The sequence below is a fragment of the Macaca fascicularis genome, chromosome 15 (genome assembly GCF_037993035.2).
Source record: "Macaca fascicularis isolate 582-1 chromosome 15, T2T-MFA8v1.1".
Taxonomy (NCBI): Eukaryota; Metazoa; Chordata; class Mammalia; order Primates; family Cercopithecidae; genus Macaca; species Macaca fascicularis.
This window is the reverse complement of record NC_088389.1, coordinates 100368400-100379730: the sequence shown is the minus strand read 5'-3', so window position 1 is coordinate 100379730 and position 11331 is coordinate 100368400. Positions and strand designations below refer to the sequence as shown.

Sequence of the window (11331 nt, the reverse complement as noted above, 5' to 3'; positions counted from 1 at the left end):
TTTAGCCACTCTGTGTGTGTGTGTGTTAGACTTCTTTCTTCAGTGACCATCGCATGAAGAAAAGAAGCGACGACCCTGCGGCCACAATCTCAGTACCTCAGATGAAATGCCATAGTGTGCTTCTAGATTCCATTTTGTAGGTTTATTGCAGTGACTCATTCCTCCTGTGTAATACCTAGACCCAGGGTCGACTCACCTATTAGATCGAGTAGGTACATTGCCTAGGCACAACACTTGCAGGGGCTCAGGAAAATGTTTTAATTTCCTTTAAAATCAGAAGCAAAAAGAAAATGAACTTTTAGGTCAAACAAAATGTTTTATTATAGACTATTAATATATTCATCTTTATACCAACCCACTTATAAAATATAATCTTTAATATTTATTTATGGAGCAAGGGGCCCACAGAAGTCATAACACATCCTTGCCTGTCCCTCAAAAAATTTCTTGCAAAAGGAACACTGTAAGTTTGGTAATTCCATCATCTCTCTTTCCCTCCTGGAAATTTACAATTAAAGTCTCCTAGAAGCCCTGCAATTTAAAAACAAAAACCTGTACAATTTAGCTTACTCCAGAGTTCTCCAGATGTATTTGATCTTGAAACCTTTTTTTTTTTCCCCCACATGATAACTATTGTCTTCCCCCAGAACTAATGATCCATGGAAGACCTTGGGAAAAACTTCACATCCTATTATATTAATATTCAGAATTGATCAAGAGAAACTACAGCTGAAGTCTCTCAACCTCCCCACCCCTGCCTTTTTTTTTTTTTTTTTTTTTTTAAAGCAAAGTATACAGAAGCCTAGGGGATTATTCTTTGTTCTAGGCAAATAGAATTAAAATGCATACCTGATGCTCTTTGAGAGGCATGCTACTAATATAGCCCTAACTATCCACTTGGCAAAAGAATTTTATTGTTGCACAAGTTTCAGATGTATGCTACGCAGCTCACTGAGACCCATTTAAATTCTGTTTTCTTGATTAAGTTTCCAGTGGTGTAAGGATGAAAATAATTCCCAAATGGCAAGGAAGACTGAAAAGCTGCTTTCCAGAATCCCACAACATGTTATTCCTTAACCTACCATAGCTTATTAAGAGTGACTTAAAATCTGTCCACACCCAAAAGGTATCTCCAGTAACAGATTTCTTGGTTCCATCTCAGTTCCTGCAGTTCCCATAACCACAGCCTATTCAATTTAGCAGTGCTCGGCTACGTGAATACTGAAATTAAAATGTGCTCTCAAAATTCAATCCATAGCAATACTGACCTAACTTAGAAGCATCTCCGCAGTCAGATTTAATAAAAAGATATGAGTTTGAGGCAGAAGGCAGAAGAAGGATGAGTTTCTCTGAGGAATAAAATAAAAGTAGAAAATACGGATTTTTTTTTAACAGTTTATACTGACTAACGTCCCCTTTTAAAAGTCAGTTTTCTGTTTGATAGAAAATGTCAAAGACCCTAAGTCAATTCTTCGGAACTTTCAGAAGTTTGATCCATTTAGGAAGATGATCTCTATTCTTTTTCGGGAAGCAGACACATTTGTCTGCCCAAAGTGTTTTCAAATACATCAATTTCTCACCTGGGAGAAACTCACAAGCCTTCTGGTTAAATGGAAACCATCAAATCTAGGTGATCATAATATTTTTTACAATTAGGAAACAAAATTCCTTTTGAGGAAGAAAACCTGCTCATTTAGCTACAGACTTGACTTCTAGAAGATTGAGAATTGATGTAATTTCCTGAAACACATGTATTTAGAAAAGCAAACAAATAACACAAAAACACCATTTAACCAGGCTGTCATTTGTGTGTCTCTTATCCCAGTCAGTAAACTTCAATGGAGCTATTTGATTATAGGTCTGTCTGATTTTTCTTAAAGTAGACAAGTTTTTGAGGATAGAGCTTGTGAGGATAGAGCTTGAACTTTCAAATGCCTACTATAGTAGCTAGCACATACTAGATTAATAAAGTTTGGGGAATGAAGATCTAAATATTTCATGGCTTTTAAAAATAGTATTACCTACTGAAAATGTTAAATATAGTCATGACTGTTCATTATATTGTTATTGCTCATCCTGAATGCTGATATTGTGCAAGCATATAGAAAAAAATTCTCAAGAAGTAGTGCCTTAACGAAATAGAATTTCACAGGATATCACGTGTGTGTGTGTGTGTGTGTGTGTGTGTGTGTGTTAGACAGAGAGAGGAAAGAGAGGGAAAAATTTCCTTGGCTGATAGAGGGGTTAAAGATCTGATAACATTGCTCACGCTGATTTTATATACTCTGAAAGCCTTACCAGGCCCCTTATTTTTGAGTCAGTGAACATATCTATAACTTTTTTTCAGACACTACTGAATACTAATAAAAAATAGCAGCAAATGAAAAGAAAATTGTTTTAATGGCAAATTATTTAAATAATCTTCCTGAACACCCTAACTGGAATAACTGGAAAGATAGCTAATAAGTACAGGCAGTCCCCAACATACCATGGTTCAACTTATGACTTTTTGACTTTACAATGGTGGGAAAGCTATAGGCATTCAGTAGAAACTATAACCCCACCAAGAGGTATCTGTATATCAGTCAGCCAACAAATATTTGATGAGTTCTTCCTAGGTACTCTGTAATATGCTAGGTATTTAGTGAAGGAAATACCAAGAGAATGTAGTTGACATTTGGTCACTGATCTTTCAGGATTCATAAACAACTTGGAGACGTGATACCAACATACATGGAACAAAATACCTAACAGAAAACAGGAATAGAGCAGTGATTTTAAATCATGTGTCCATATGTCAGTGCCATTCTAGAAACAGCACCAAGGTGGACTCCTGCCAAAAATGAATAATGGTAACATATATACACACATACACATACACATGCATGTATATATAATTTTTGTCTACAAACTAGTAACAGAAAAATATCTACTGGAATTTTCTCAGTTTTATATTCTTATCCTAGACATCTTCCTTCAGTCATTGGTATTTACTACCACTTGATTTAGTAAGAAGATGGCAAAAAGATATAAATCTGTAGCAAACACATATTAAAAGAAAAAAATTCTGAAATTGCTGAGCACTTAATTTCACAGCTTCTTATTTTCAAGGAAATATACTTCTAATTGTAATGGCATATTTTATATAGAAACACATAGTTATAATTTCTTCTGGTAAAATTGTGCCTGGTTTGTAGCATGAATTAAGTATGTCAATATTTTATGTGCCTGGTTTGTAGCATGAATTAAATATGTCAATATTTTATGGTCATTCGGTGTTCCTACCGAATGACCATCATATTCAAGTACTTTGCTGCCAAAATAAATTTGGAAACAACCAAGTATATATAAGCAAGTGTTAAACGGAATGAGCAACCAATTTAATCATTTTTAAAATCTGTATCTATCCTGACATTCCACAAAGGCTGTGAGGCTCCTAGTGCTACAAACAAATGCTCAGAAAATAAGGTATTTCAATGAGAGTAACATTAGTCTAAAAACATTTTCTTAAAGCATGTGGTGTTTAAAATAAAAATTGAAGGATAGATCAAATTAGGAAAAAATGCTTTAGAAATGCAAAGTGACCTAATACTTACTTTCATGGCATCTGGTGGTAAGGGGTATTAATGTTTACAGCCACATTCTTAGTATTATTGTTTTTCAAATTAAGGTACATTGGTTAAAAAAAAATAAGCTACCAAAACATAGGAAGAAGAAAATAACCCTATTACTTGAGTGAGCTACCATTCGCATTTTGATGTATTATTTTCCGTGCATTTTTAAAAGTTATGGCCATCATCTACACAATTTTGTATCTAGCCTTTTTCAGTTAAGATGTAAAATTAACTTTTTCCATGTTATTAAAAAAAATCTGGCCAGGCGCAGTGACTCACGCCTGTAATCCCAGCACTTTGGGAGGATGAGGTGGGTGGATCACAAGGTCAGGAGTTCGAGAACAGCTGACCAACATGGTGAAACCCTGTCTCTAGTAAAAATACAAAAATTAGCCGGGCATGGTGGCAGACGCCTGTAATCTCAGCTACTCAGGAGGCTGAGGTAGGAGAATCGCTTGAACCCGGGAGGCAGAGGTTGCAGTGAGCCAAGATGGGGCCACTGCACTCCAGCCTGGGCCACAGAGTAAGACTCTGTCTCAAAAAAAAAAAAAAAAAAAAAAAAAAAAAAAAAAAAAATTCTGTGCATATGGTATCTTTAAAGACTGCATAGTATTCCACTGTACAGTCATACTGATCTATACACCAATTTCCTTATTGTGGTACATTTACATTGAAGTTTATAGTTTTTCACTATTATAAGCCTGAGATGAACAGGGAAGGTGATGTTTTTGTTTCCCTCTTCCCATTTCACCCTTTTTGTAGTCACCAGATCTTGCTCTATCCTCAATCAGCCATGTGGTCTGGGGAGGACTGACCCAGCTCCAGGACTGGGAGCTGAGTGGTTTAAGTTAGTCAGTGTAACCCAAGCTCCTGGTCATGGAGTATGGTTCAGAGAATGGGATTACAACCATTTTTAAAAGTCAATATGTTCCCGTGACATTATTTACTCAAAAACTTCATTGTCAGAGGTAGAATTACCATATGGGGCACCAGAATGTCTTCCAATGTATCAGATAAACACATCATACAAAATTCTGGTTGGACTCATTAAAGGGCACAGTGGGAGAAAAAGAGAAGGAGCCTGGCCTGTTTGGAGAATAAAAAAGAAAAGAAGGGCATTATTTCTCTGGACAGATTTTACGCCCAGAAAAAAAGCTGGTGAAATAAGAATCGGCATATACAAGCAAATTTATTGAAGTTTATGATACATACATCTCATAATTGTATATTTCTTTCATACACTTTAAATCCTGTGACAAAAAGGCTATACAATATTTTAGAAATTATGCTGGATTACTAAATATTAGCAGAACTGAAATCCTCAAGAGAAACCAGATTACCGAAGGTTGTTCGATGCTTGTTTTACATACAACCTCAGCTTATAAGCTCAAAGACTGATACAGAAAGAGGGTAATCACTTAAGAACTTGAAATCAAGGAAAAGTACCAACTTATATCAGAAGGATGTCCAATTTAAGCTGTCCAGAACTATATCAAAAGCTGGAAGATATGGTCACACTCTTGTGGAGTTTGAATGGATGTAGTGAATAATGGAATCTTCAAGTCTTTATTGACAAAAAGAACCCTAAATGAATAAAAGTTTTTGAATCTCTGTCCTTTTACCAAGTGACAAACAGTGCTTGTGACAGTAAGATATATAGACACTCATTGACTTATGGTGGGGTTACATAAGTCAAAAATGCACTTAAGGCCAGGCACAGTGGCTCATGCCTGTAATCCCAGCACTTTGGGAGGCTGGGGCGGGTGGATCACTTGAAGTCAGGAGTTTGAGACCAGACTGGCCAATATGGTGAAACCCTGTCTCTACTAAAAATACAAAAATTAGCCGGGCGTGGTGGTGGGCACCCATAGTCCCAGCTACTCAGGAGGCTGAGGCAGGAGAATCGCTTGAACCGGGGAGGTGAAGGTTGCAGTGAGCCAAGACTGCACCACTGTACTCCAGCCTGGGCAACAGAGTGAGACACTGACAAAAAAAAAAAAAAAAAAAAAAAAAAAAATTAATACCCTGATAAGCCCAAAAGTAAGGTCAAAAACTTTTAAGTCGAACATCATAAGACAGGAACTGTCTGTATTTGTAGGTATAGTGTAGGCTGATAGAGTTTGGGACCTCAGAGATTAAACTATGAGCCATTGGGAGACATATTTAAGTTTACCAATAATATGAAGTTTTAAATTGGCATGCACAGAGACTTTAGGTGCACATGCAGTGGTGGTGAAGGCTTTACTTTAAACCCAAGTCACTTGGCACAGTGTCTATACTATTGTTACCTGCTTCAATGGTCAGCAGGTTGCCAGTGTTTTATTTTACTTTTAGTGACATGGTCTTGCTCTATTACCCAGGCAGAAGTGCTATGGCACAATTATAGCTTATTGCAGCCTCAACCTCCTGGATTAAAGCAATCCTCCCATCTCAGCCTCCCAAGTAGCTAGGACTACAGGAATTCGCCACCATGCCCACTAATTTTTTTTTTTTTTTTGAGAGATGGGGGTCTTACTATGTTGCCCAAGCTGGTCTTGAACTCCTAACCTCCAATAATCGTCCCACCTTGGCCTCCCAAAGTGCTGGGATTACAGGCATGAGCCAACATGCCTGGCTGCCAGTATCTTATATACTGCTTCCTGAAACACTTGAATAGCAGTTTTGACCCTTGTTAACAGGAGAAGGTGGATTGGAGTGCCTTATGAAAGATCTACTAAAAAGAAAAACAATAAAGCAGGCACAGGAAATCTAGAAATAGAATAGAACAAGACCAAAGAAGGGATTGAGACATGGATCTACATGCCATGTGGATCCACTCATTTCCTACGACGATCTGAAAATTTGGCTTTGAGTTTCCTGACAGCCAAGGCAAGAGTAACAATAGCACTTAAGACAATGATTCATGCTATCTGGAAGAAATAGGAATATGTGTTTTTCATAGGGGTGGGGGAGGGAGGGAAATTTCCACATATGAACATTTGGTACATAATTAGTTTTGGAGGTCTCTGGGCTACCATTATAACTAACAATGATTACCTTTCTTTATATGGCACGTAATACTTTGCAGAGAAATTTCACATACTTTCTTTACACAAAAATCCTGTGAGGTAAGATTCGAGGATATTATTAAAGCAATAATGTAACCCTCATTCATTTATCTAAGAACCTAGTCTAACTGGAAACACAACACAAAAAGTAGAAGATAAGCAGAAAGATCTCTGAGATAGCAAACCAAACAGCAGTAAGTGTATGCACAGAAAAGAGCCTCTCACTCAGAACCTATATTCTCTTATTTAACCTGAAATTCTAACAAAGTTAATTTCCTTCCTAAAACCGCAGTGGATTAAAAGTAACAAAACAAAAACCATTACAGAGAAGCACTCTGAAAGCCTCCTAGATGAGTACACAGGAGAGCAGAGGCAAGAACTAAAAACAATCAAAAGAGCAGTTAGCGCAAAAACAGAAAACTCTAAACACTCACTAAGTAGGATAAGCTCAGACTCCCTCGGCCCTGGATCCTGACCCTCCACGAATCAATTCCTCACAAGCCACCTCAGCGATCTTTCAGGAACTGAAATGTAATCCTGCTTGCCTGCTCCCAAATCTTGGCAACCCTTCATTGACTTTCCAGGCTCATAAGACAAAATTATTATTTAAAAACGGTCCACAAGGTCTCCTGAGGTTCTGATTGCTGCCTGCCTCTCCAGCTTCATCTCACTTCCGCCCCACCTGCTTGGGCCTTTTGACATTTCCTTCCCTTTACCTGGAAGTGTCTCACTGCTGCCTCTCCTGGGGGATCTGAAATGTCGTTTCCTTAGAAAGCCTTACCTAGTCCTGGAGTCTACATTAGATTTTCCCGTGCACCTTAGCGCCTTTGCAGTTGAGAATTTATCACAGTTGCACTTTGTCTGATTGTTTTATTTGTTTGTTTGTTTTTTGAGACGCCAAGGCTGGAGTGCAGTAGCGCGATCTCGGCTCACTGCAACCTCCACCTCCCGGTTTAAGCGATTCTCATGCCTCAGCTTCCCCAGCAGCTGGGATTACAGGCGTGCACCACCACGCCCGGCTAATTTTTGTATTTTTAGTAGAGACAGGGTTTCGCCATGTTGACCAGGCTGATCTCAAACTTTTGGCCTCAAGTGATCTGCCGTACTCGGCCTCCCAAAGTGCTGGGATTACAGGCGTGAGTCCCTGTGCCTGGCCAGTCTAATAGTTGAATACCTATTTCCTTCAGCCTACTGTGAGCTCTGGTGGAAAAGGACTATATCTGGCCCGTACATATGCCAAATAAGTATTCACTGGAAAAAAAAAAAGAGTAATGTCACAGGACAAGCATACATCTTCCTAGTATATAATCTTAAATTTTACTAAAAGATCTTTTTGAGAAGGTAGCTGTTTTATTAAAGAAAAAAAATTACGAAGTACAATGCAGAATTCATACGAATATTAAAGCTAAAACAAGACTTTCAGAATGCTTTAGGCTACACCCCCAGACTTCTCTGGAGACATTGTGCTTAAAATACTATGGAAACATGGTGTGGTAAAAGATGCATTTCCCAAGGGATCTGGATAACCAGCGCTTATCCTCATTTTACTGGAGGAGAATATATGTCTGGAGAGGGCTTTGCAAACTACTAGGCTTTGTGCGTTATAACATTATTATGAAAAATCTGTGTTTCTAAGACGGGGAATGATTTAGTTATTGCATTGCTAATTACAGGTGGGGCTAGCGCCAGAGCCCAGGCCTCTCGGGGCCTGTCTAGCCCACAGCTTTTCATTAATACACAGCACCTGCCACCTGGTCCCTGCTGCAAAGGGTGGCCTCTCGAGCTAGGAGCCATATCTAGGGCGGATAGCCTATGCTAGGCTCAAAGACACTCTCAAGTTCCGATCAACCAGAACTGAGGAGCGGGTAGGAAAACCAAGCCGAGCCTTCCCCGGCTTCACAATCCGCAGGCTCTCCGCTGTCCCTGGCCGGACTGGGCAGTTTCCCTGGAGAACTGCAGCCCGGCCCGCTTCGCTCAGGCCCAAACCCGCGCGGCTCTCCCCCTGGCGGGGAACTCGCAGCACTGCGGCGCATTCCGGAGACGCCGTCAATCTCCGGATTTGAAGCGCAGGCGGTATCTAAGGGGCCTGGGAAGCGGGAAAGCTCGGGAGTCACTCACGAGAGAACACCCTGCAGGAGTCGACCCAGCTGCCTGGCTTCGTGGTCCTGCAGCGTGGCCCGTTGCTTCGCAGAGAGGTTGGCCACAGCTCCTGGCTAGGAAACTGGGGACCCCTTGGTTTGCCACCGAGGAGGGTGGAGGTCCCCGTCAGTCCCCTCGGGGATGCAGCCGCATTTTCCCCTCCGTGCGTCTGGCCGGGAACCAGAGGATAGGGCTGTGGAACACAGGCAGGGCGGGCCCTTCGAAACCCGGACGCGAGGGGAGGCGAGAGGCGCCGGTGTCCCGCACGCCCACCGGCGCCGAGGCAGGGGAGCTGCGGCCAGCTGCCCACGGAGGACGCCGGCGGCGCCGCCGCCTCGGGCTCGCGGGCCGCGCGCGCACGCGAGTGGGCGTGGGAGGCAGGGGCGCTACTAGCAGGCGGCGTGCGCGCGCGCGCTCCCCCGCGCCCTCCCTCGCAGGCCCGCCCGGCCCCGGCGCGCGTCACGAGGGGAGAGCTAGAGAGCTGGAGGGCGGGAGGGAGGGTGGGGAAAGGGGGTGGGGCCGCGAGACCGGAGGGTTCCGAGCGGCGGCTGCAGAGCCGGAGCTGGGCGAGGGCGGCTGCGGTCCCGGCGGCGGCGGCGGCGGCGGCTGCGGCGGGAGAAGATGGTGGCGCTGGAGGTAGCAGCGGCTGGAGCGGAGCTTTATTCCCAGGCTTGGCACCAGCGCTGTCACTAGCGCCGCCTGCTCCCGCGGGCCCGCGGACCCAGCTGTCAGGCAAGGTACCACAGCCAGGGAGGGGTGGGTGAGAAGGGGTGCCCGGCGCTGATGCGGCCCCCGACGGAGCCCGGGTCCTAGCCAAAGGGCGCCCCCGGACGCGAGAGGGGCTGCCTGGAACAATAGTGCGGAGGAGCGGGGGCAGCAGGCGACATCCAGGGGGCAGTGCCTGGAACCATCAGCCAGCGAGGCGGGGTAAGGCGGCGTTGCGGGCGAGACGGCTGGGGTCCGGTGCCCGCTCAGATGCCAGGCTTCGGGCGCAGCAGGCGGGCCTGATGACAGTCATGGCAGGAGTGAGTGTGTGAGAGTGTGTGTGTAAAAGGTATAGCAGAGGGGATGGGGGTGGCGGACGGAGGTGTTGGGGGGTGACATTTCCAGGAATCCCCGCTAGGATCCCTCATCTCTCGGCTGACTCTCCTGGAGAAAGAATGTGATGATGGAAACGGTGAGGTGGGCAGGATGCACTTGGTGTGTGAAGTGTGGAGGGAGGCAGTGGGGTAGGGGCGGGTTTGTAAAATTCTGTGTATGTGTGTGTACGCGTTTGGTTGCATCCACGTTCCCCAAACAGCGCCCCAAACCCAGAGATCTGCCGCTGCCCTGACTTGATGTCACCGGCTGAGACTGTGGGACAGTGTTTGTTATTTTGACCCTGCAACTCTGAGCACAGTCTCTGTTCTGCTCCTGCGTGTGGATGGCCCAGTGTAGGGATTCTCGCTTCCCCTTCCTCTGGCCTCATTACATGGGGATGTGGAAGTGAGCATGTTGCTTTGAGGCACATGGCAGGGAAATAGGATAACCGTTACGCATTCTGGGCTTGCTGGTGTACCCGGTTTTGAAGGGGGCTTCCATCCTCTGATACTACTTCTCTGCTTAGCACCTGTTCCATAAGGGTCTTGTACTCCCTGACTCTGCAGTTTCTATTGTTTTTCTCTTGTCTGACCTGAAGGAGAATAGTGTTGAATGATCAGATTCCTCTTCCTGTCCCCACAACTTTCAATGCTAGCTAGACCTTCTCCTTCCACATTTAAGCACTGAAAACCTTATGGCTAGAGGATGGATGGTCTTTGTATTGGTTCTTTTAGAATGAACTCTGGAGGTGTGTACGTATAGAGAGATGCGGCGGGGCGGGGGGCAGTCTTTAAAAAAGAAGAAAAATATCACACGGAGAAGTGTTTGGTGCCCACCTGGTCAGCGTCACACAGCCAGGGCGTTTTCCTCAGGAAACAGGATACTTTATTTCTACTGCTGGTGACATCCACTCTCCCAGCTGTCACAATAGCTAGGTGGTGCCGTGTATCATTTGGAAACTGAAATCTCCCAAGACCCACAGTGATGGGGTCCCAGGTCAGTAAAGTCCCTGCTTTCCTACCTGATATAGCCCACTAGTAGGGAATTGGGAAAAATGTCAGGCTGGCAATACCTCACCCAGTGGGAACAAGGACACAGAAATGCATCGAGTCTATGGCTGTTTAATTGTCTCTGCGTGGTAAAGATAGGTGTGTGTAGGGTTGGGTAGAGATAGGCAGGGAGATGGCATATTCATGTGTATCCAGGGCAGTGTGATTCCTCCTCGCCTGTATTTCTCCTGCGGTATTCACAGGAATGAGTATCTCGACACTACTGTATTAAAATGTTGTATGTCTAGCTTAACCTGTTTAGGACATATTTTAGTCATAACACCTTAAATTCTACTGCATTGCTGTCGGAATCCAAACTGGCTGCACGGTTCTCTTCAAAAAGCCGGTAGCAGTCATGGCTACACAAGTAAATATACAACATGTTGGCACCAGAGGTTTCTT

At 43.7% G+C, this 11331-nt stretch overlaps 1 protein-coding gene across 7 annotated transcripts in view; it reads left to right on the top strand.

Moving 5' to 3' along the window:
- Positions 1–8716: 8716 nt before the first annotated feature.
- The window catches only part of APBA1 (amyloid beta precursor protein binding family A member 1), a 226085-nt gene continuing 223470 nt past the window's right edge, over positions 8717–11331 (top strand). For 4 of the 7 annotated variants that reach the window (XM_005581889.4, XM_005581888.3, XM_065530671.1 and 1 more), the window contains exon 1: positions 9303–9537. The gene's annotated coding sequence lies outside the window, so the exon portion shown is untranslated. Of the gene's footprint in view, positions 8857–9302; positions 9728–11331 lie in introns of those variants that run through there. The other 3 variants (XM_074017622.1, XM_074017621.1, XM_045373135.2) reach the window with 2 other exon arrangements.